Source organism: Archocentrus centrarchus, chromosome 13 (assembly GCF_007364275.1).
Source record: "Archocentrus centrarchus isolate MPI-CPG fArcCen1 chromosome 13, fArcCen1, whole genome shotgun sequence".
Taxonomy (NCBI): Eukaryota; Metazoa; Chordata; class Actinopteri; order Cichliformes; family Cichlidae; genus Archocentrus; species Archocentrus centrarchus.
The window spans coordinates 6440051-6466970 of record NC_044358.1 but is presented as its reverse complement, the minus strand read 5'-3'; the positions used below and the strand labels follow the sequence as shown (position 1 = coordinate 6466970).

The window sequence follows — 26920 nt, the reverse complement described above, 5'->3', positions numbered from 1 at the left end:
TTAATTGTTTTGAGCAATGTGTGATGTGAAGAGGCTTGTCTTCAAGTCCAGGTTTATCATCCTAATGAAGGAAACTAAAATGCCTTTTGTATAATGTATTCAGTTTTTGTTTTAAGTGGCTCACGTTTAACCACCTCTAAAAACCTGGATGCATAATTTGCTTTGCCAGAAATATTCAGAGGACACAAACGTGAAGTCCTTTGTGGCAGCTGTGACCCTGTGAGCAGCAGAAAAGGTCACTAGTGTCCAGGCTCAGACCCGTATTCATGTTGAGGTGGCACAGAAATCTGTGTCTTGTTCGTTTTTTTTTTTTTTCTTTTTTTGCTCAGAGACTTGACACTAGAGGCCGAAAAGCAAGAACTTTAAGTCATTCTGTGTTTCAATCAGCTTCAGTTGGAGATCTGAAGAAAAGGCAAAGAACTCAATGAAAAAAAGCAGACATAAGGAATTTTTGTTGTATATTAGCTGTCAGGACAATAAAAATATGGATCTGGGAAAAAAAGTGAAACAGCTACACTGTTGTGCACCCACTAAAAGAAAAATGCAGTTTTTGGAGAGAGTACTGACAGAGCCTGAACTGACTGGAAAATCTTTTGACAGCCAGTAAAACCTGAAAAGGGGGAAGTCTCTCCCTCACTATCTTAAGATGGATGGAGACAACAGTACTAATCCAGTCTAATTTGGGTTGATGCCAAGCAAAGAGTAAGGACAGTATTTAAGATGAATTTATATCCCTGGGCACTGCTGTAACTTTGGACTCTGCTGTTTCACTTGCAGTTTGATTAACAGGACCGTTTACATTTTAACCGATGACAGTGAAAGTTACCGTTAGAAGAAGTTATTCATTAATTTAACCAAGTGCAGGAAGTGTCCAAACACAGGGAAGTCTGAGTTTTAAGACCTGTTTTTATGTCCTGCTTCTCCAACAAGCTGGATACTAGGGCTGCAACGATTCATCGATTAACTCGATTAAATCGATTCTAAAAATTTATCGACACAAATTTACTGTGTCGATGCTTCGTTTAAACTCTGCAGCGCTCAGCTGTCTCGGTGTAAGCAGCGCTCCTCACTAGCATTAGCAGCATTAGTGCTGACGTTTTTTTGTGGGTTTATTGGGGGCTGGCAAACCAACATAGAACTGCATTACCGCCACCTACTGGACTGGAGTGTGAATCACTCACCTATACACAAGCACACATTCTAAAAAGCTCTCCGTCGCTGCGATGGACTTCATTTAACACAGAGTGGATCATCACTAGAGTTGCCACCTGTCTCGTAAAATACAGAACCCCGTATGTTACGGGACTCCGTGGAATACGGCTCCGTAACATTACGGGACGGGTGGCAACTGTCGCTGACATGCATTTCCACGCCTCCACTGCTCTCTGTGTGTCTGTGTGTGTTGTGCTCGCTGAGAATTTCAGCTGCTATTTTTGTCTTTACTTCAGCTGTAGCTACCAGAACTGGTTTGCTAGCGGGCGCGGGCCATTAGCACTAGCGATGGTTCGGTACCGGAAGGCCCGCCCCCCAGGACCGAGGGGCTCCTTCAAAATATTTTTTATACTTTAATCCCTTATTAGTGACTAAATATAGACCTGCAGTAGAAACGTATTTTCGAGAATGCTTGTGAATACAAAGCATTACACCATTACTCACACATGCGCCATGGCTCCCGCAGCCACTAGTTTTTCAAAACACTCATAGCAGGCAGCGGTTTTAACTGCGCAAGCGCAAAGAGGCGAAGCTGTGACGGTGAGCTCAAGTAGTGAAAAAGGAAACGTTTTTCCAGCGTCCAAAACAGCAGCTTTTTCTTTTATAACCACCATTAAATCTGTGAAACAGCTGGAGGTCCTTCATCAAGCACCTGATCAGCAAGTGTTAAGGTGAAGAAAAGAGAACTTTGTAGCTGCTCCATTCACCGCTGTTTGTTCACATGGCGAGAAACTGCATTACGGAAGTTAAAATATGCAGATAAACTGTTAATAAAAAAAGTATTTCTTATCCGATTACTCGATTAATCGCTGGAATAATCGATAGAATACTCGATTACTAAAATAATCGTTTTATGCAGCCCTACTGGATACAGAATACTAAGGCTTTTTTTCCCCTTGCAGATGCCAGTGAGGAGTTTTATTTTATCCACACTACACCTGGAGAGTATGAACACACAATCTGGTAGAAAAAATGAAATACTACTTGTCATACAGTGCATGCTAAAAGCCTTGGGACTTTGGTTTACAGTGGCTGATGAGTTTTAGAAAAAAAATGGTCACCATTTGATGCCAGATTTGTCAAAGTGTCTGTAAGTGACACAGAAAACAATCCAACACAAATCTACCGAAACCTGTGGCTTCACTCTGTTCACAGCTCGGCTGTCTGATCATTTGTATTGATGTCAGAGCTGTACGAGGTTCTCCTTGAATATATATGTGAAGGTTCACCCATAGCCACAGCTCTAATCTGGACCCAGTGTTTTAGATCTTTACTGTTAATCTTTGTCAATATTTTAAGATTAAACACTGATGCGACAACAACAACAAAGGTGAAACTTTCCTGACCAAGTCACACCAGCACTCACATTATGCAAAATACAGATTTTATGTCTTCTTCTTTGCCTGCATCACCTCACACCTCAAACAGTCCAACCAGCAATCATCCTGCCTCTGGTTCAGATCCAGCTCTCTTCCGAAGTAGGCCAAGTTTCTTTCAGAAGGGATGCTTGGTGTCCAAGACAGGGATGCACCAATCCAATTTTTTCCAGGTCCAATACAGACACCTTTGTGTTTCTGCTTATACCGAATGTGTTATGATAACCGCGTTAACTTAATAAACTGTAATCCTCACTGGGAAGAAGAGACTGGGAATCATTCTTTTATGTTAAAGTATAAAGAAATAGTACTAATTAGTAAGATGATAACTGACAACAGAGCCAAAAAATTTGAAATATGAATGTTTTCATGATATTCAACTAATGTATTTGTGCCAGTCTGATTTCAGCTCACTGTGAGAGTCATTAGGAAACTGGAGATTGCTGTTATTGACTTTCCTCCTCTCAGTCTGAGTTCACCTCCTTTTGCTGCTCCTCACAGACATGTTGTGGCAATGAAGTGAAATAATGCAAATCAATCCAAATTTTCAAGTCAGGATCGGACTGATATCCTATCCAAATATCAGATCAAAGCATCCCTAGCCAGGTTCTCCTGATAAATGATGCTGGCCAACTGTAGCTTTTGCTTTTAATGTCTATGGGCATGACTATTTCTTTTCTTTAGGCAGTGGATCGTCTGCACCAGTGGTTATTTCTGGGTTGACCCCCCCCCCCCCCCCCCCCCCCCCCCCCCCATGTAAGGGTGTAACTGTACAAAATTCCATGGTTTGGTTCATATTGCAGTACAGAAGCAACAGTTCTGTGAATTTCAGTTTGGTTCATTGGCATATATGAAACAGTTATTTCTGGATCGAGTGACTAAAACAAACTAATTACTTAGCTTATAACCAGCTGTTGTTGTTGTTCTCACATTATGCCAGCTAATGTTAGGCTCAAGTGTCTTAAAAATCATACTTTGATAAACAGTTTGATTACATTCTCACATCATATGAGAGTGTATTTGCTAAGTGTCTGAGTCATCCACAACATTCGACCCACCTCGAAGTTTCAGCAATCCAGACTAACAGTGTTACCTAGCAGTGTTAGACTAGCAGTGGTTACCGACAGGGAAGTCCCGGTAATCCTCAACAACTCACCTCAGTATCGCTGTCATCGGACAGAAGTGAGCTGCTCTGACTCATCAACTCGTTTCGGAGTCTTGTAACAAAGTTTTACAACCTACTCCACAGTAAACAGACGCGGACACTTCATGAGGCAAACAGTGATCTTACAGTCTGCACGCACTAGATCAACACCAGCCAGTGTTTGATGGAACCTGGGAGGAAAAACGGAAAATATTTTTATTCCTGATTTATTGCCAAGTGTTTATTGTTAAAATGTTAAAATATAGTCTGAACAAAAACGTTTTTATACACAAACAGTAACAGAAACACGCCGGCCGGCCACGGATGTTATGGGAACCCAGAAGGTGGTCTGTGGTAGCCACTATGGGGTACAGTAGGTTAAAACACTGAGCTTGAATTTATTTAGATCTTTCTTTTTCTTATGTTTTTCAAATTTTCGGTACAATAACCTTGTGATCTGTACATGCTTCCCTTAGGCAGTATTATTAGAAAGCACTGCATCAATTTTCATTGTTATGCAGATGATACTCAGCTTTACCTATCAATGAAGCCAGATGACACACATCAATTAGTGCAGGAATGTCTTAAAGATATTAAGGCCTGGATGACCTCTAATGTCCTGCTTCTAAATTCAGATAAAACTGAAATTCTTGTTCTCTGCCCCACAAATCTTAGAAACATGTTGTCTAACCAGATACTTACTCTGGATGGCATTACCTTGGCCTCCAGTAACACTGTGAGAAATCTTGGAGTCATTTTTGACCAGGATATGTCCTTCAATGCACATATTAAACAAATATGTAGGACCGCTTTTTTGCATTTGCACAATATTTCTAAAATTAGAAACATCCTGTCTCAGAGTGATGCTAATTCATGCATTTATTACTTCTAGGGTGGACTATTGTAATTCATTATTATCAGGCTGTCCTAAAAGCGCCCTGAAAAACCTACAGCTGATCCAAAATGCTGCAGCTAGAGTACTGACAGGGACTAGAAAGACAGCATATTTCTCCCATACTGGCTTCACTTCATTGGCTCCCTGTTAAATCCAGCATTAAATTTCAAATCCTTCTCCTCACATACAAGGTCTTGAATAAATCAGGCCCCATCTTATCTCAAATACCATATAGCACCATATCAACCCAACAGAGCACTTCGCTCTCAGACTGCTGGCTTAATTGTTGTTCCTAGGATACTTAAGAGTAGAATGGGAGGCAGAGCCTTCAGCTTTCAGGCGCCTCTTCTGTGGAACCAGCTTCCAGCTTGGATTCGGGAGACAGACACTCTCTCTATTTTTAAGATTAGGCTTAAAACTTTCCTTTATGATAAAGCTTATAGTTAGGGCTGGATCAGGTGACCCTGAACCATCCCTTAGTTATGCTGCTATAGGCCTAGTCTGCTGGGGGGTTCACATAATGCACTGTTTCTTCTCATTCACCTTATTTACTTTGTTTATACTCCACTCTGCATTTAATCATTAATTGATATTAATCTCTGGCTCTCTTCCACAGCATGTCTTTCTCTCCCCTCAGCCCAACCGGTCACGGCAGATGACTGCCCCTCCCTGAGCCTGGTTCTGCTGCAGGTTTCTTCCTGTTAAAAGGGAGTTTTTCCTTTCCACTGTCGCCAAGTGCTGCTCATAGGGGGTCGTTTTGACTGTTGGGTTTTCTCTGTATTATTGTAGGGTCTTTACCCACAATACAAAGCGCCTTGAGGCGACAGTTTGTTGTGATTTGGCGCTATATAAATAAAATTGAATTGAATTGAATTGAATTGTTCATGTTTCAGTTCACTGAACCGTGGCTTTGGTTAACCATTGTGAACCGTTACACCTCTAGTGTCATGGTCCCATAATTTCCACCATCCAACAACCAGACCTCAGACCAGGGTTCCCTCTGACAGAAGTTCTTTAAGGTTTTTTATACAGATTCATTCATCACTTTTTGTGCATTCTAATAACAATAATGTCTGTTGTCACAAAATCTCAGGGTACACCTGGACTTTCCTCACGGACCACTCTTTGGAATCCACTGATGTTCTTTGACCAACAACATAATTAACAGCTAAAACTAGGTAATTCAAGTATTTCCAAATTAAAAGCATGTATTTCCACATGATCACCATCAGAGTCAAAATAGTGAATAATGAATCCACTGCAATCCAAACTGTACTGATGTCATGTTCTCTCAGTAATCAGCTTTTTTATTTTATGTTCAAACTCGAGTTTGCTAAAGCTGCAGAAAAGACTAAAAAAGACAGCGTCTACTGTTTGAAGCTGGCATGAAGGAAGCGTGGGCGACTGGAAGCACAGATGCATCGTGGACAATGAAAAACATCCACTTTGATTCCAACTGTGAAACCACTTCCCACATTATCTGAACAATAGGCAAGTTTCTTTAACCATCATCTCTGCTTCACTTCTTTAAAGCCCAAACCATTTATATTCATAAGTAATTCAAGGCTCAACACAGGCACAGGCACATTTTCCCTGAACAACTGTGTACAGTGTAACTGACTTCTTTGGGAATGAGCCATCATTCCAGGCTCTTGAATTAAAATTTGGATCATAACGGACAAATGTTCACTGAATGAGTGAATAAATGAAAACTCATGTCTGAATTTACTTTTTTTTTTAATTTAAACAAAATGACAAAACTAAGTGATGAGTTCCTCAAACAATGGTTGGACTCTATTAGAGCAGCTTTGCATGATTCACCATTCAAAATAATCTATTATGTTACACACAGTTCATCCTCTGTGTGAATCAAGGTATTTGAGCTCCTCCTCCTTTAAGCCACCTGTCTTCTGATTGGCTGCACCTCACAAAAAACAGAAAAAAGTATACTATGTCCAGAGACCAGCCACATACACTATTATTGCTAACAGTATTCGCTCATCTGCTTTCACAGGCATATGAACTTGAGTGACATGCCATTCTTAATCCATAGGGTTTAATATGATGTTGGCCCACCATTTCCAGCTATAACAGTTTCAACTCTTCTGGAAAGGCTTTGCACAAGGTTTAGAAGTGTTTATGGCAATTTTTGAACAATCTCCCAGAAGCGCCTTTTTTATGAGGTCAGACACTGTTGATGGATGAGAAGGCCTGGCTCACCGTCCACTCTAATTCATCCCAAAGGTGTTCTGTCGGGTTGAGGTCGGGACTCTGTGCAGGCCAGTCAAGTTTTTCTGCACCAAACTATGTCTTAATGGAGCTGCTTTGTGCACTGGTGTGCAGTCATGCTGGAACAGGAAGGGGCCATCCCCAAACTGTTCCCACAGAGTTGGGAGCATCAAATTGTCCAAAATGTCTTGGTATGCTGAAGCATTAAGAGTTCCTTTCACTGGAACTAAGGGGTCTCGCCCAGCTGCTGAAAAAAAAAACCCCACACCATAACCCACCCCTCCACCAAACTTTACACTTGGCACAATGCAGTCAGACAGGTACTGTTCTCCTGGCAATCGCCAAACCCAGAATCATCTATTGATTGCCAGACAGAGAAGAGTGTCACTATAGAGAACACGTCTCCACTGCTCTAGAGTCCAGTGGCAGTGTGCTTTACACCACTGCATCCGACACTTTGCATTGTGTTTGGTGATGTAAGGCTTGGATGCAGCTGCTCGGCCATGGAAACCCATTCCATGAAGCTCTCTACACACTGTTTTGGCAATATAGTGCACATATTATGCCAAAGGCAAAGGAAAAGAGAACTTGTAGGCTCACATCTGCACCTTCAGACTCTCTATACGAAGCATCATATCTATGGTTTATCATCTAAGAAGGGGTCCCCTTCACCAAAGAGGCAAATGTGAAGGAAAGAGGATAAAACCTCATCCTTTTCCTCCTCACCTCAAGCCTCATCTCCTGAACTGAAGTCAGGGCTCTAACACATGAGCACAATGTGCATAAACATGCTTATTTATTCCTGGCTAACCAACAACAACAGCTGGTTATAAGCTAACGTTATACCAGCTAATGTTAGGTGCAAGTATCCTAAAAATCACACTTTCCCTCTGATAAACTGATTAGATTCTCACATTGCATAAGAGTTTATTCACTGTCAGAATACAACAACGTTAGAGTCACTTCAAAGACTAACGCAAACTAACAGCAGCATAAACAGCAGCGCTTACTGACAAAAAAGTTCAGGATATCCTCAACATGTCTGTGTAGATTCTCAGTTATCCAGGTCATAGTAGTCTCTGGAGCTTGAAAAAGGCGACTGGACTTCTTTTTGTTTCTTGAAGACGTTTCACCTCTCATCCGAAAGGCTTCTTCAGTTCTCAACCAAATGGTGGAGAGACCCAGGTATTTAAACCCCTGTGGGCGTAGTCCCCTGGAGGTGGTTATGACCCTCTATTGATCATGTGCTTGAACACATGTGCCCAGGTGTGAAGGGGGCGTGGGTCATATTTAATCAGTGGTTTCAGTTGAAACCAACTTAGGACTCCGCTCCATTGTTTCCTGTGGCCTATTGAGGTCACTGGAACAAAGGTGTGAATGGGGGTTGAGACGTCTGGGAAGGGAGCTCAGGACAGCACTGTAAGCGGGGGAAAGTTGGTGACGTAATCCACCTCCTCTGTTCAATGATGGTCGTTCACAGTGGACATAGATGGCTTCTTTCACTCCTCTTTCAAACCATCTGTTTTCCCTGTCCAAAATGTGGACATTGGCATCCTCAAAAGAGTGCCCTTTTTCCTTCAGATGCAGATGTACTGCTGAATCTTGTCCTGTCGAAGTGGCTCTTCTATGTTGTGCCATTCGTTTGTGAAGAGGCTGTTTGGTTTCACCAATGTAGAGGTCCGAGCACTCTTCACTGCACTGAACAGCATACACTACATCGCTGATCTTGTGTTTGGCGGGTTTGTCCTTGGGATGAACCAGTTTTTGTCTTAGGGTGTGACTTGGTTTGAAGTATACTGAGATGTCATGCTTGGAGAAAATTCTTCTGAGTTTCTCTGACAAGCCTGACACATATGGGATGACAATGTTGTTCCTCTTGTCCTTCCCATTCTCTGTAGTTTGTGTTTGGCCTTCATTCCTGTGCATCTTAGCTGATTTGATGAAGGCCCAGTTGGGGTAACCGCATGTTTTGAGGGCTTTCTTAATGTGTGTGTGTTCCTTATGCTTCCCTTCTGCCTTAGAGGGAACACTTTCCGCACGGTGTTGTAGGGTCCTGATCACCCCAAGTTTGTGTTCCAGAGGGTGGTGGGAGTCAAAGAGGAGATACTGGTCTGTGTGTGTGGGCTTCCGGTAAACTTCAATGTTGAGGCTTCCATCTTCCTCGATAAGCACCGCACAGTCCAGGAATGGTAACTTGTTATCTCTGGTGTCCTCCCTGGTAAAACGTATGTATTTATCCACTGAGTTAATGTGACGAGTGAAGGCTTCTACTTCTTGGGTTTTGATTTTGACCCAGGTGTCATCTACATATCTGTACCAGTGGCTAGGTGCCATCCCTTTGAAAGAACCAAGAGCTTTACTTTCCACTTCCTCCATGTAAAGGTTGGCTACAATGGGAGACACTGGGGAGCCCATGGCACATCCATGCTTCTGTCTGTAGAATCCATCATTGTATTTAAAATATGTTGTGGTAAGGCAGAGATCTAAAAGTGCACAAATCTGATCTGGGGTGAAGCTGGTTCTGTTCAGTAAGGAATCGTCTTCCTGTAGTCGTCTTCTGACGGTCTCCACTGCCTCAGTTGTAGGTATGCAAGTGAAAAGTGAAACCACATCAAAGGACACCATGGTTTCATCTGGATCCAGTACAAGATTCTGGACCTTGTTAGTAAAATCTGTAGAGTTTTCAATGTGGTGGGGTGTGATGCCAACAAGCGGTGATAAGATGGTGGCGAGGTGTTTGGAAATGTTGTAGGTGACCGAGTTTATACTGCTGATAATGGGTCGAAGTGGGACTCCTTCTTTGTGGATCTTTGGGAGTCCATAAATGCATGGAGTGGCTTCTCCAGGGTACAGGCGGTAGTAAGTGGGGCGGTCAATGGCTTTTTCCTTTTCAAGTTGTTGCAGGCAGCAAACAACTTTTTTCTTGTAGTTGCTTGTGGGATCACGTCTCAAGACCTCATAAGTATTGTTGTCACTGAGGAGTGTAGTAATTTTGTTGTGGTAATCCGATGAATTCAGCACAACCGTGCACCTCCCCTTGTCGGCTGGCAGTATGGTGATGTTTTGATCCTTGCTTAGGGCTGTGATGGCCTTCTTCTCCTGAATGGTGAGGTTGGATGGAGGAAGTCTTGCACTGGAGAGAGTGGCTGAAACTTCCACAGGGGTTTAAATACCTGGGTCTCTCCACCATTTGGTTGAGAACTGAAGAAGCCTTTCGGATGAGAGGTGAAACGTCTTCAAGAAACAAAAAGAAGTCCAGTCGCCTTTTTCAAGCTCCAGAGATATCCTCAACAGCTCACCTCAGTATCACCTCTGTCATTGGTCAGAAGTGAGCTTCTCTGACTCATCGACCCATATTGGACTAATTTCACAAAGTTTTACAGCCTCCTGCAAAGTAAATAGACTCGGACACCCGAGGTACTGACAGCTGAGATAAACGGCGAGCTGACAACTGACATTAGAGATGAACGGTGGCCAGAGTTGCTTGTCCTACAGCAGCCACCATAGGGCTATGCACTTAAATTCGAAGTGGTACGAAAACAGAACTGTTGACTGCAACCTGCAATCTACTGACATCTAGTGGTGACATTTTCCACACTGTAACTTCAAAACTCATTTGTCAGGCATCTATACTTAAAAAATTCACATATTTTCCTAAACTCTGAATCCTGTGAGACAAATCTGACATTTTAACTTGAATATCGCAGCTAATTAAGATTTCACAGGAAGCTTAAATAAAAGTATCAAAAAACACAAGCATGGACATTTTCTGCTCCATCTGTTCTGATTCCTGGACTCCTCTAGAGTAGCTTTGCATGATTTGACGCAGATTATCCTATGACCGAAATGAGCTGGTGTAGCTCCTCCCCCTTTTTTCTGATTGGCTGCCCCCCCTCGTAAACAAGTCTGAGCAGTAGGTGGGCCTGACATGATCATGTTGGGAAATGTATGATGTCTCTGTGACATCATACATATCCAAGAGCAAAACTGTGTAAAACTAAGTATTTAGAGCAGTGTGAAGCCTCACCTTCAGTCTCTTGTACACACTCTGACCTCATTATTTAAAACTTTGGCCATGAAGTAAATAAAAGCAGACTAGGTCCACTTTGACTGAGTCTGTGTTAGTGCAAGCCCTCAAATCCATCCACCTCCTTCATACTACAGGCATTTTTCACAATAACTTCAGTTTAAAGGGATATTCTGTGTTTTCTCCTCCCTGTCCATAGTGGCATCATTATAAGAGCCTATTATGGCGTTCCAGAGGCCGACTCACAGACTAAATGCCTTGTTTCTGTCTACCATGGGAGATTTCTATAGAGCCTGAACTCCCTCCTTCAACAGAGAGGCCCCTTCATCGCACTGCCCTCCTCCTCCTCCTCCTCCTCTTCTCATCCTCCTCACTCTCTTCTCCCTCAGACACAGACGAGCCTTTATCTGCCCATCATGTGCTCGCTCTCTCTTTCTTTTTTCTCTGGCCTGACCCTGTTCTCTGCAGGCATGCTGGGTAAGATTTGGGGGACGGACACACACACACACACTCACACACACACACACACACACACACACACACACACACACACACACACACACACACACACACACACACACACACACACACACACACACGCACACATGCACACAGAGTACTGTGGGGGGAAAAGGCTGATTTGGAAATCCAGCTAAATATTTTATCCATGGCAGCGCTATCTGTCAGTGTAGCTTAATACCGATTTGATGTTATCTCTTAAGTCTTTCCAGCAGAGTTTTTCTTTTTTTTTTTTCTCCATATTTTATTTTCTGGTCAAATAATCTCTTCATATCTGCCACTCAGCATCAAACCTCAAGCTTGAATGCAGCCTTTAGATCACATACAGGTAACTGTACGCAAGTAAACAACCACCTCAGTCATCCAAAAATGAGTGCAGAGGTGCAGCGAGCTGTTGTTTTAGTTATTTTTTGATTCACAGTTCTGTAAAATGTCAAAACTTTCCCAAATCACTTGTTTTGTTGGATGAACGGTCTCAAAAACCAAAACTATTAAAAGAAACAAAAGCTGCAAAACCAGAGATAAAAATGATTCCAGCTCGTTCACATGGATACACTGTGCATTTTTAGGTAAAATCAAGAACTTAAAGTAGAGTTGTGTTTACAGGCAAAGGTATTATTTGAGAGTTTTGTTTTGTTTTGGGGGGGGCAGTAATTGGGAAGAAATTTTGGACATTTCTGGTGAATTTTGTACCTTTTATGCATCAATTTATCATGGAAACATCTTTATTTACTTTGTTTAACATTTGCTCATGTTTCCAGATGTTTTTGTTGCATGGATAAATGGATGGTGACTGAAATATTGGTCCATCTAGATGTTACCTCTTCAATCAGCTTATAGCCAAGACCTGAAGTCTTATTAAGATTTCAGACTTCGGGGACATGTGCACCACCACGTGCAGCAGATGTTCATTAAATACAGCAGAGCAGCCTTAAAGGCATTAAGTTTTGGACTTGGATACTTAGGTTAAATATTTCTTCAGTAATATATTCTGTAGCTTTGAAAATACTCTATTTATAGCCCATATCCAGTTACATCATTGTATTCAATTCAGTTCAATTTTATTTATATAGCACCACATCACAACAAACAGTTGCCTCAAAGGGCTTTATATTGTAGGGTAAAGACCATAAAATACTTAGTGTATATGTTGTGCAGTATGTACCAGTATAAAACCCTTATTATTTGGGTACTTCAGAAGTAGCATCGTCACATTGTTTGTCTGTTCATTTCAATGCATTTAACTCTGTCTGCAGCACAGCTCAGATGACCATGATCAGAGTCAAGCTGTGTCTTCACCTTAAGTTGATGACGAGCCCGTTTTCATTTTTGGGAGTAAAGGTGACAGAGCTGTCATTCCAAACTCATCATTTTTCACTGAAGGGGTGGGTTTTAAGCAAGCAGTAACCACTGAAAATTGAAGTAATTGCAGGTCCTCTAATGTCTCCATTGTCTAGGGTGGCTGTAGCTCGGGCAGGTCATCTACTAATCAGTAGGTTGGTGGTTTGATTCCTGGCTGCTCGAGCCTGTGTGCCAAATTATCCTTGGGCAAGATACTGAACCCCAAGTTGCTCTCTGATGCAACCGTTCAATTCAATTCAATTCAATTTTATTTATATAGCGCCAAATCACAACAAACTGTCGCCTCAAGGCGCTTTGTATTGTGGGTAAAGACCCTACAATAATACAGAAAAAACCCAACAGTCAAAACGACCCCCTATGAGCAAGCACTTGGCGACAGTGGAAAGGAAAAACTCCCTTTTAACAGGAAGAAACCTCCAGCAGAACCAGGCTCAGGGAGGGGCAGTCATCTGCCGCGACCGGTTGGGCTGAGGGGAGAGAAAGACATGCTGTGGAAGAGAGCCAGAGATTAATATCAATTAATGATTAAATGCAGAGTGGAGTATAAACAACGTAAATAAGGTGAATGAGAAACAGTGCATTATGTGAACCCCCCAGCAGACTAGGCCTATAGCAGCATAACTAAGGGATGGTTCAGGGTCACCTGATCCAGCCCTAACTATAAGCTTTATCATAAAGGAAAGTTTTAAGCCTAATCTTAAAAATAGAGAGGGTGTCTGTCTCCCGAATCCAAGCTGGAAGCTGGTTCCACAGAAGAGGCGCCTGAAAGCTGAAGGCTCTGCCTCCCATTCTACTCTTAAGTATCCGAGGAACCACAAGTAAGCCAGCAGTCTGAGAGCGAAGTGCTCTGTTGGGGTGATATGGTACTATGAGGTCTTTGAGATAAGATGGTGCCTGATTATTCAAGACCTTGTATGTGAGGAGAAGAATTTTAAATTCTATTCTAGATTTAACAGGGAGCCAATGAAGAGAAGCCAATATGGGAGAAATATGCTCTCTCTTTCTAGTCCCTGTCAGGACTCTAGCTGCAGCATTTTGGATCAGCTGAAGGCTTTTCAGGAAGCTTTTAGGACAGCCTGATAATAATGAATTACAATAATCCAGCCTAGAAGTAATAAATGCATGAATGAGCTTTTCAGCATCACTCTGAGAAAGGATGTTTCTAATTTTAGAAATATTGCGCAAATGCAAAAAAGCGGTCCTACATATTTGTTTAATATGTGCATTGAAGGACATATCCTGGTCAAAAATGACTCCAAGATTTCTCACAGTGTTACTGGAGGCCAAAGTAATGCCATCCATAGTAAGTATCTGGTTAGACACCATGTTTCTAAGATTTGTGGGGCCGAGAACAAGAATTTCAGTTTTATCTGAATTTAGAAGCAGGAAATTAGAGGTCATCCAGGCCTTAATGTCTTTAAGACATTCCTGCAGTTTAACTAATTGATGTGTGTCATCTGGCTTCATTGATAGGTAAAGCTGAGTATCATCTGCATAACAATGAAAATTGATGCAGTGCTTTCTAATAATACTGCCTAAGGGAAGCATGTATAATGTAAATAAAATTGGTCCTAGCACAGAACCCTGTGGAACTCCATAATTAACCTTAGTGTGTGAAGAAGACTCCCCATTTACATGAACAAATTGGAGTCTATGAGATAAATATGATTCAAACCACTGCAGTGCAGTACCTTTAATACCTATAGTATGCTCTAATCTCTGTAATAGAATGTTATGGTCAACAGTATCAAAAGCTGCACTGAGGTCCAACAGGACAAGAACAGAGATGAGTCCACTGTCAGAGGCTCTAAGAAGATCATTTGTAACCTTCACTAATGCTGTTTCTGTACTGTGATGAATTCTGAAACCTGACTGAAACTCTTCAAATAAACCGTTCCTCTGCAGATGATCAGTTAGCTGTTTTACAACTACTCTTTCAAGAATCTTTGAGAGAAAAGGAAGGTTGGAGATTGGCCTATAATTAGCTAAGACAGCTGGGTCAAGTGATGGCTTTTTAAGCAGAGGTTTAATTACAGCCACCTTGAAGGTCTGTGGTACATAGCCAACTAATAAAGACTGATTGATCATTTTTAAGATTGAAGCATCAATAATTGGAAAGACTTCTTTGAACAGTCTAGTAGGAATGGGATCTAACAAACATGTTGCTGGTTTGGAGGAAGTAACTATTGAAGTTAACTCTGAAAGATCAACTGGAGCAAAAGAGTCTAAACAAATACCAGCAGTGCTGAAAGCAGCCGAACATGAAGAATAATCTTTGAGATGGTTATGAATAATTTTTTCTCTAATGTCTAAAATTTTATTTGTAAAGAAATCCATGAAGTCACTACTAGTTAACGTGAAAGGAATACTCGGCTCTACAGAGCTCTGACTCTTTGTCAGCCTGGCTACAGTGCTGAAAAGAAACCTGGGGTTGTTCTTATTTTCTTCAATTAATGATGAATAGTAAGATGTCCTAGCTTTACGGAGGGCTTTTTTATAGAGCAACAAACTTTTTTTCCAGGCTAAATGAGCATCTTCTAATTTAGTGAGACGCCATTCCCTCTCCAGCTTTCGGGTTATCTGCTTTAAGCTGTGCGTTTGTGAATTATACCACGGAGTCAGGCACTTCTGATTTGAAGCTTTCCTTTTCAGAGGAGCCACAGTATCCAAAGTTATACGCAGTGAGGATGTAAAATTATTGACGAGATAATCGACCTCACTGGGAGCAGAGTTTAGGTAGCTGCTCTGCACTGTGTTGGCACATGGCACTGAAGAGCATAACAATGAAGGAATTAGATCCTTAAACTTAGTTACAGCACTTTCAGAAAGACTTCTACTGTAATAAAACTTATTCCCCGCTGCTGTGTAATCCATTAAAGTAAATGTAAATGTTACTAAGAAATGATCAGACAGGAGGGGGCTTTCAGGGAATACTGTTAAGTCTTCAGTTTCTATGCCATATGTCAGGACAAGATCCAGAGTATGATTAAAGTGGTGGGTGGGCTCCTTTACATTTTGAGAGAAGCCAATTGAATCTAACAATAGATTAAATGCAGTGTTGAGGCTGTCATTCTCAGCATCTACATGGATGTTAAAATCACCCACTATAATTATTTTATCTGAACTGAGCACTAAATCAGATAAAAAGTCTGAGAAATCAGACAGAAACTCTGAGTAGGGACCAGGTGGGCGATAGATAATAACAAATAAAACAGGTTTTTGATTTTCCCAATTAGGATGGACAAGACTAAGAGTCAGGCTTTCAAAAGAATGAAAACTTTGTCTGGGTCTTTGATTAATTAATAAACTGGAATTGAAGATTGCAGCTAATCCTCCTCCTCGACCTGTGCTTCGAGCATTCTGACAGTTACTGTGACTCAGGGGTGTTGATTCATTTAAACTAACATATTCATCCTGCTGTAACCAGGTTTCTGTAAGGCAGAATAAATCAATACGTTGATCAATTATTAAATCATTTACTAATAGGGACTTGGAAGAGAGAGACCTAATGTTTAATAATCCACATTTAATTGTTTTATTTTTTGGTGCAGTTGATGAAGCTGTATTATTTATTGTTTTTGAATTTTTATGCTTAAATAGCTTTTTGCTGATTTTAGCTTTGGTTTTTGGTGGTCTGGGAGCAGGCACCGACTCTATGGGGATGGGGTTTTGGGGGGATGGCAGGAGGAGAGAAGCTGCAGAGAGGCGTGTAAGACTGCAACTCTGCTTCCTGGTCTCAACCCTGGGTAGTCAGTTTTTAGGAGGGTTAATAAATTTGGCCAGATTTCTAGAAATGAGAGCTGCTCCATCCAAAGTGGGATGGATGCCGTCTCTCCTAACAAGACCAGGTTTTCCCCAGAAACTTTGCCAATTATCTATGAAGCCCACGTCATTTTTTGGACACCACTCAGACAGCCAGCGATTCAAGGAGAACATGCGGCTAAACATGTCGCTCCTGGTCTGATTGGGGAGGGGCCCAGAGAAAACTACAGAGTCCGACATCGTTTTAGCAAAGTTACACACCGAGTCAATATTAATTTTAGTGACCTCCGATTGGCGTAACCGGGTGTCATTACTGCCGACGTGAATAATGATCTTACCAAATCTACGATTAGCCTTAGCCAGCAGTTTCAAATTTCCATGAATGTCGCCTGCTCTGGCCCCTGGAAGACATTTGACTATGGTCGCCGGTGTCTCTAGCTTCACGTTTCTCAAAACAGAGTCACCAATAACCAGAGTTTGTTCCTCGGCGGGTGTGTCGCCGAGTGGAGAAAAACGGTTAGAGACGTGAACAGGTTGGTGGTGTACCCGGGGCTTCTGCTTAGGACTACGCTTCCTCCTCACCGTCACCCAGCTGGCCTGTTTTCCCTGCTGCTCGGGATCTGCTGGGGGGGAGCTAACGGCGGCTAAGCTACCATGGTCCGCACCCGCTACAGGGGCCTGGCTAGATGTAGGTTTTTCCAGGGTGCGGAGCCGAGTCTCCAGTTCAGAAAGCCTGGCCTCCAGAGCTACAAACAGACTACATTTATTACAAGTACCGTTACTGCTAAAGGAGGCCGAGGAGTAACTAAACATGTGACACCCAGAGCAGGAAAGTGCAGGAGAGACAGGAGAAGAAGCCATGCTGGTAGTGAGTCGGCTAAGGGCTAAGCTACTAGCTGAGCTAAGCTAGCGAATTTCTAAAAACAAATAAAGTGAGTAATGTGAATACAGGTGATTCAGCAAAGAGTATGCTATTTAAAGTAGGTGAAGATTACACTAAAATGTGTTATTATTCAGATAAATCGAGTTATACAGATATAACAGCTAACAGACAGCAAAACACTGTGCTCCGAAACAGGAACAGGAAGTGATACAATACCGCAGTGAGAGCCAACACCAAGTGACAGCGCTGGAGTTGGAGTATAAATGTATGTGAATGTTAGATAGAAAGCACTCAGCTGTAAAAGGAAGTGCTTGTGTGAATTTGTAAATGCAAACATGTTGTATAAAGTGCTTTGAGTGCTCAGCTAAGAGTAGAAAAGCACTATATAAGAACTAGTCCATTTCTTATATACAGCCACAATCTATTCCTCCACCTAATCGCAAAGGTTTTAGTCCCACAACTTAACCAGAACATTGTGCACCCTCACCATTACTACAGTTTTCCAATGTGGACCTTGTAGGTTCCTCAGCATCCAATGCAGCTGTGCCAGCTGACACCTTTGGTAAGACACAGGTGATGTCTGACAAAAAAATATATTACGCCACACCTCAGGATGAGTGTGTTGTGCCTGCTAGTTGGCAAACACAATTACTCTAATATACCTTATAAATAAGGAATGCATAAGCCAATATATCAATACTTGGCATCAGACCCAAAAATCCAGTATTGGTCAGACAGTTCTATACTGCATAATCCTTGGCGTCATAAGGTCTGTGTTTGCGATCAGAGCGATGTTGCCGGTACATCATTACAATCATTTCTCATCTCAGACTAACAGCAGCCATGCAGAACATTCCATAAATCAAACACATTTCCTGGGCATACTCAAAAATTGGGCTGTAAGGTGAGAAATCTGAAAAATGAGTGTGGCTAACTTGATCAGAAATCAGGGTGCAACTGTATCAAAATGATTTCCCATCTATGCTAAACAATTTCCAAGGAAAATCTCTGGCGTGATCTTTTAACAGTGCAGATGAGCGTATATGAGGAAAGTCGTGGATTCCTGGTAAACATGCATGACAGTAAAGTGAATACTTTGCACATGCAGGTTACGCATTTCATTGAATTTTAAATACCCACATGATCCACTTGTGACAAGAGGAAACACACTGTATGTTCCTAAACAATGCCCTCCTTTGTGGTCCCAGCGCGGCCGCCATGTTTGGCATCTATACATCCATTTCCCTCACTGATTTTTTACGGTTAACTGTGATACATGATGCTGAATGCTGTCTCACTGAGTTTAGAGTAGCCGCAGAACTTCAGTATTTTCCCTCCATCTTATCTCTTTCTTTCTGCCTCTTATATAATTTTACCTTTTTTTATATTTCATCTGATCTCATCTTCAGTCTTTCCATCAATTGTTTTGTCTGATCCTTTCACTTGCCTTTTAATTTTCCTTTAAAAGTGACCTTCTTAACCACTTCTCATTCCCCCCTTCCTCTTTAGCTCCATTTGCAGCCCTTGACTTCTTTCTCTCTCATTTCATTACTCCTTTCCTCACTTACTGCCTGCTCCTTCATTTCCCTTTGCTCTATCTCTCTTTGTTAACATCTTCTTGTTTCCTTTTGTGTCTCCTTCCTCTTTCTTAACTTCTTTTCTTCTCCTTATTTTTACCCTTTTCTTCTTTTTGTCTCTTTAATTTATTGTGCCTTCCTCTCCTTCTGTCTCTTCTTTCCTTTATGCATGTTTCTCCACTTTAAAGGCATCATCCATCCTTTTGTTCATCATCATTTCTTCCTTTCATGCCTGCTTATTTCTCTTCTTACTTTCACTGTTTTAACCTCAACAATAATTTGTCTTTTTTCCTATCGTCCATCTTTGTCCCCCCAGTCTTCTCATCTCCTGTATTCATTCATATATTTCCCATTCATCATTCAGCCCATTAACCTTTGGTTATCAGCCAATTAGTCTTCTTTCTGACACAAGCTGGGACTGCATGTGTGCTGAAGGTGACCATATCCTGTTGGTACTGAGCCAAAACTTGAAATATGTCATGTTTTTAAACGTTATACTGGCTGTGCGATGACGAGTAGACCCAAAGTTCATTCAGAGACCAAGAAAAGCAGAGTGTGTAAAACATTTATGTTTGGGGTCAGAGAGGTCAAACTTACATGTTAGACCTGTTATACACAGACACATTTCAAATTTCAGTAAAAGAAATCAGAACTAAGGATTGTAACATCACAACTGGACCAATAGCTGATACAGTATATTTTGTTTCTCTAGTTATTTATTCTTCCTTTCCTGCAGAGAAACAGTTAAATAAAGGCCAATACTGTTAAATGCACCGGGCCCCACATTTTCACCTGCTCTGCATCAGTGATTCAGTGTTTACAGTGAATTCTGTATCAGTGCTGATATTTAAAGCAACAATTTAACAGCCAATGACATTTGTTTCCTTTTTCTTCCTTTAGATCATTATGTAAAATCTAATTGAAATAGTTTAGCTTTTTCAGATCTTTAAACATTTTGCTCATGAAAACTGATGATAAATATTGGATTCTGACATCAGTTTTATTCTTCACTTATCAGTTACTTATAAGTCAACATACAAATATTCTGCTAATATATTTATATTGGTATCTACAGCAGTTTTTGTCCATTGTGCATCAGTAAAATAAATCTGTGATATGTAAATACTATAAGTCTGGGGTCAGAGGTGATATTTAAAATTTGACTGATAACCAGTGCCAATATTTTTTGGTTTCTTTTGTTTCTCTAGTTATTCATTCCTATTTTTTTCATTATGTAAAATTTAGCTGAATTTTTTTTTTTAGCTTTTCATGACACCATCTTTTAATATTTATCAAGGGTGAAATTATTGTGACACAACAGATAAATATCAGCTACTGACATCAGTAAATCTTAATTTGCCAATATCAGTCAACAAGGCCGATACCAATGTTTGACATCCTTTGATATCTGATCTGTTCTTTTATCGATAATAATACCATTATTCAGGTAGAATCAGATTAATTCCACTGAGCACATATGACAGCACAGGTTTTGTGTATAACTATTTGTAATATGTAAATATGAATTCACCAACTGCCACAAACTGGGCTGATAACCAGCACAAAATCCAGGTCACATTAGATAAATATCGTGCATTAAAACTGGCAAATGTCATTTTATTGACATTGGATCAATATATTTGTTGCATCCCTATCAAATACTTTTGAAACACGTCATCAGTGCAAATCATGTTCATAGAGAACTTGTAAAAATGTAGCTACAAACATTTAATTAAAAGCCAGATCTCAGATATGATTTTTAATACTTTTACTGAACTTTCAGAGCAAATATTACACTTGTTCACATTTGGTGTGTGTTAAATGCTTATTTGGATAAAAATTGAATCTATTAAACATAAAGCTTGATCAAAGTACAGCTCAAGTCTGAAAGCAAAGCAGTTCTGCTTTATTTCCTTCTTTGCTTTTAGTACAGAATCAAAATACGTCTTGTGTTTGTTTCATTTTTCATTACGTGTGAGAGAAGCTTAATCTAGCCAAATGAGACTAAACTAAAACTTAAATCTGGTTATTAAAAACCTTTAAGTTGAGATTAATAAAATAAAACACTTCTGTAAACTGAATGTTGTGTTCCTAGAATACTATAATTTAACTGAATAAGAAAAATAGAGATAAATATAACAAAAATATACAGAAACAGTTTTAGTTTTAATCACCAAAGCAAGCCTGGAGGGTTCAGTTTATGGTTATTCAGCATCACTGTATCATCACCTCTGTAATCTAATAATCAAGAAAAATGGCATCTACCATCAAACTAATGAAAAACAAACTAAAACTTACTTTTAATAAAGAGATAAACACACTGAGAAATTTTTAAAAAATGAATGAAAAATAAGACGCATCACAGCACACTTCACTCTCCTCACATGACCAAGCACACACACTGCAGTTTGCTCTGGTTTTCTCTCTGACTTGTTTTAACCCCTCCACCACTCCAGCGTCCCCCTGTAAGCCTTCATGAAGATTTTTACTCATCACTCTCCAATTATTATGTGTACCATAAAAATGATGAGCATGAAGTCATCACACGGAACTTTAATCTGCTGCTGTAATAAATCAGTCACTTCACATGTGAGTTTTCTGAATGAACTGTAACAACCACGAAGCACTCGGCTGTCCTCGCACCATCTAGTTGGGAGCAGCGCACCAGACCACCTGACGGCATCTTAAAATAAACAAACATGTGTGTAACAATGGATAACAATGCTGAGCCGATAACATTGATCATCTGCTGAGTTGCATTGATGCTATAGGTTTTAGGTTGTTTTTTTTTAAATCCCTGTTAGGACACAGTTGGAGCTGAAATAGTTTGGAGATTTTTAACTCTCAGTGCTGCCTCAGGGTTAGTTAGATTTCAGGACCTGAAGGAGCATTTTCACTTCCAGAAATGGATGAGATCAGACTCAACAAGCCGATAAACTAATCTGCGTTATACCTCAGCTATCTGCACTTTATCATGTGTGAATGTGAAATTTGTGAGTTGAAGTAACTCTCTCCTTCTTCACTTTTCTTTCCTTTTTCTCCTCTCCTGTGCTTCGTGTTTCTCCCCTTCTTTCTTTTCTTGCCTTATTTGAATTTCCCTCCTCACATATTTATTTCCCCCGTTTTCCTTCATTTATTTCCACCATGTTTTGTGACGCTAGAAGCTGCAGACAGAGTGAGAGAGAGGACTGCATGAGCTCCTCTTCTACTCCTTCTTATTTTATTTATTTATTCGTCAAAGCTCCTGCAGCGTGTACGCGCCCTAGAAAATGGAACATAAGTCTAATGAGAAGGAGGCGGGGAGGGATGCGCGCTCACGAGGTCCGAGGAGGAGGAGGATGAGGGGAGGAAGCCAGCCAGCCAGCCAGCCAGCCGCGCGCATGCTCGAGACAGCAGGTGCCCGAGCCCCCAACGAAGAGAAAAAAACCAATCTGCATTGCTAATGAGCTCCTCTCCGAGCCTCCTCCCCCTCCATTTTGGGGGGCAAAAAAAGCTTCTAATATGGCGACATGTTTTTATTCGTGTGTCCCTTCGTCTTTCCTTACAAACACACCAAAAAGGAAAGAGGATTAAAAAAAAAAATCCTATCATGATATTGTAGTTTTTAAAGGATATTTTGCAACTTTTATATAAATAACAGAAATTCCACTGCAGAAATATGAAGAGGGAATAAAAACATGATCATTTAGAGGTCAACAGGCTTCACTGTTTACTCCACCAGCTGCAGACACACTTTACATCAATGTAGGAACAACATATAAAAACATCAGCAGCTTTTCATCATGCAAACGTTCATGGACACATAAAATGTGTCTTTATGATAAGATTTCCACGGTAAACAATGGACGGCTGAGTGAGATTGCACATGGGCACCCAAAACACCGTTAAATGATCGATTAATCATCATCTGGTAATCATAATCATGATAAAGATGAGCAGCGGCGAGTGAGGGGGTTCATGGCGGGCTTTAACTTCAACAACAGTGAGAGGGGTTCACAGAGGAGCCATCACTGAGCAAAACAAGTGAAGCGCCAAATTCCCAACAAGCAGCCCCGTTGTCTATTGTTGTAGAAAGAAAAGGATGGCATACTTCTCACTTTAAACGCCCAGCCTCCACACATCACGCAAAAAAACCAAATAATAACAGTAAATAAGCGAGTTTCCTGCTTTCTTCGCGCTGACCTCGTTTACGTCTCTCACACGCACGCCTGGCTGTGATTGTGATGTGATTCTGTCTGTCTGTCACCATGTGCGCACCATTTTTTTTAAACACGCGCTTCATCGAAAATGGCTTAAAGCCCCCCCTCCCGTCTATCTTCTTTCTTCCTGCGCGCGCATTCTGACTGAGATTCTGTTTTTATTGCACTCCTGTGCTCACTGCTGCCCACAACTTTGCGCGCCTCGACATTTTTTTATTTTCATTTTTTCATTTTTGTTGTAGGATAATTCTCCAGACTGCACGCGCTCAACACGCGCGCGCGCGCGCATGTATGAACAGATGACAGACACACATGTCAGATGCACAGGGACAGATTTAACCGTCTGTCCCAGAGAGGAACAAACGGCCCTCCGTGCAGCGTGTAAGCATAAACACTGTAACAGCTCCATATGACAGCAAAAATATCACGCGTGAATGTTATTACCTATCACACCAGTACTGATCTCCTCTGTCGCTCCATAACGTCACAGAAATACACCAAGCACAAACCCTGAGCCAACCTGTACGATTGCATTTTTTCCAATGCAAAAAAAACATTTATGTTTATATGCATGTTTATTCATTGCTTCCAGAAAACAGTGAGATCAACAATTTTTTGGGGGCACAACCGCGCGCCGTCGCCAAACAACAGCCCCCGTTCATTGTCCCCCTCCGCAACCGTCACCGCCGACAAAAACAAGCTCTCGCACGAGGACCCCCAAATCAGTGCACCCTCACTGCCCCACCTCCAGCGCTGCTACCAGGTTAATATGACCGTTAAAGGCTAATTACCCGCCGACTAATCGCCATTAAACACATTCCCGCGACCTGTAGCCTTCAAGTGCAGCCGAAATAAAAACCTTCACTCATTAAGAGATGAGGAGGAAAAATATGAATAAAATGCCAGAGATGAGAGCAGTCAGCCGAGTAATGGTGAGAGTGGAGAAAAATAATGAGCCAAACAAACCTTCTTTCGTGCGCGTAAATCCGTTTCCAGGCGCGTGGAGAGAAAGGTAATAAGCTTGTTGTGTTGGACGGGAAAAGACGCTGCCGGGGCTAAATCCTACCAGCCACCCCCCTCCTCTCTCGCTCTCTCTCTCTCTCTCTCTCTCTCTCTCTCTCTCTCTCTCTCTCTCTCTCTCTCTCTCTCTGTTGCTCGCTCGCGCGTCTGCCTGCGTCGCCTCTCTCTCTCTCTCTCTGTCAGCCAATTGTGTGAGATGAAACTGGCGCGAGCGGTCCAGCAGCGGGACGCTGGCAGGTTCCCCTCACACACACACACACACACACACACACACACACACACACACACACACACACACACACACACACACACACACACACACACCTCTCAACGGTATATGGTTGCCCCTAGCAACCATGAAGACCACCGCCCCTTCTGCGCCCCATGTCCTGGAGCCCCATCACCACCACCATCTCACCCGACTCCACCCCCCCCTTTTCCCCAAAAGATTTTTCACAGAAAATGTAAAAATGATTTCTCTCTCCTCCCGCCGCCTTTGAGGACAGCAAGTGATGCGCGTGCAAACTTTAAATTAAAGAGAGAGAGAGAGAGAGATGAGTGAGAGACATAGAGGGAACAGATGGAGTGAGAGAGTCAGCAGCACTCCTCTGCGCGCCAGCAGCTTACAACTCTCCCTGCGGTGGCTGCTCCATTCACGCTTCAGGCATTGTTTTCTCTCTCTCTCTGTGTGTGTGTATGTGTGCGTGTATGTGTGTGAAGGCCAGAGAACAATGGGGGCAAAGCATCAATGCAAGAAAGGGGGTGGGGGGTGCATGAGGAGGGGAGGGAGTAGGGTGAGGTGGCCCCCTTCATCGTAAATTTAAAAAATGCACATTTTTCTTTATTCTCACCACACTGCACAACAACTCCTGATGTTCTCTGGATTTGCTCATTTTGTGTGACTGTGTAGGAGTTGTGTCCATACTCCATTAGTTACTGTATGTGCAGCATGAGTGTAGTTTTTATTTCAGCACAAGTGGCAACCTCAGAACTGCAGTTCCTCTAATGTCCACTTTAAGGGGAAATTATGGTTCGGTGGTGGCAGCTCGTTGGCAGTCCATTGGCAGATACGGACTGCACGTCTACCTGCAGAGTGTCTGAAGGGTGCAGTGTCAAAAATATGTAGTGCAGCTGGTCTGTGGGCCACTCTTGCTTGTGCTGCTGCTGTGCAGAAGAGTAAGAGCTGAAGTGAAAGCGAGTGTTAACAATGAAAAGTGTCCACTGCAGCTGCTGTCTGTGCTTCTCATGCTGCATTATTTTAGTTTCATTGTCCCATTGCTGGTGAACTCCACGGTCCAATCAGCATTCAGCTGATGCACAGCGTCATCCACGTTGAGCACTGTGCTGTTGGGATTTTGGAGGACTGCGCGGGAGCATGCTTGTGATGGTTGAAAACCCCTCTTTGGCTTAAAGACCCCCCCTTCCGCCACCCCCCCCCCCCCCCCCCCCCCCCATCTTCTTTCTTCCTGCGCGCGCATTCTCACCGAAATTCTGTTTTTATTGCACTCCTGTGCTCACTGTTGCCCACAACTTCGCGAGCCTCGACATTTTCTTTAATTAATTTTTTCATTCTTGTTTTAGGATAATTCTCATGCAAATGGACACAATTGTGGTACCATAAATTAAGCATTAGGCTGGCATCAAAAGAAGAATATTCTGGGCCAAAGTGGGAAAGTCTATTCTCCCAACTAGGAAGAACCTTTATTTAGAGTGTGCCAGCCAATCAAGGCACATCAGACATCATCCAGGGTTCATCATAAAGAGGATCTAAATTATCTGAATAACAAGAACATTTTTTTAAATCATCTGCTGCAACACTGAAATCAGAGCTGCTTGAGGAGGACATGCAAAGGACCAGAAACATCAACCTTTCAGGGCTGATGAGCAAAACCAGTGTTCCACGCCAAAAACTGCAGTTCCACTAATGTCCACGTGAGGCTCCAGAACTCAATCAGTCCCTATAGACTCCCATGTAAAAATGCGCAGGCTTACAGCAGAAATAAACATGCTTACAGCCTGATACTCCGAGGGTAGTGTCAACTTAATAACAGTGGTACAAGGGGTGATATCCAATATAGTCTCACAGCAGTTCATTAATTTATTAATTCATGTTTCATGTCCCCACACACGATTTGTAGTTTGTCCACTCTCACATTCATGTACACTAAATGATTATTTTCCACTTTTAAAGGGTAGAGGTCAGAGGGGTTTATGGTGGTGTGAATCATTTTGAGAGAACTTGACAGTTTCTGCCCATGAACACAAACATCACTTTTTAATGATTGTTTAACATTTTGCTTTGAGACTGAAACACTCTGAGTTTTAGAGACGTAACCACTCTGAAGATGCAGGACTAACAGTAGCATTGCTCACTGATGATAACTTTGGTTTTACAGCAATTCAAATGTCTTTGCAGAGCAATAAACAGCACTTTACTTCTTGTAATTACTGCAGTAGTGTGACACCTCAGCTTTATTTTATGTAGGAAATTCATGAGAAAACTGCTTCACAGACTTAATTGGTAACACAAATCTGAATTTATGCTGAGATGAAACCAAATTAAAGTCATTGCTAAACATTCAATTCATGCCAACTGGAAAATAAGTGGCAATCATTTGAACATAACAGATATGAATGAATATTGTTGAACACTCTTTTGTTTTTTTAAAATCTTGGCTCTGGATGATGTCATAGAGTGCAGTTACCCCCTAAGAA

At 41.7% G+C, this 26920-nt stretch overlaps 1 protein-coding gene across 1 annotated transcript in view; it reads right to left on the bottom strand.

Annotated features, from left to right (window-relative positions):
• The window catches only part of LOC115790035 (apolipoprotein B receptor), a 56398-nt gene extending 32099 nt beyond the window's left edge, over positions 1 to 24299 (bottom strand). The window contains exon 1 of the mRNA XM_030743683.1: positions 24152 to 24299. The gene's annotated coding sequence lies outside the window, so the exon portion shown is untranslated. The remainder of the gene's footprint in view (positions 1 to 24151) is intronic.
• Between the last annotated feature and the right edge of the window lie 2621 nt (positions 24300 to 26920).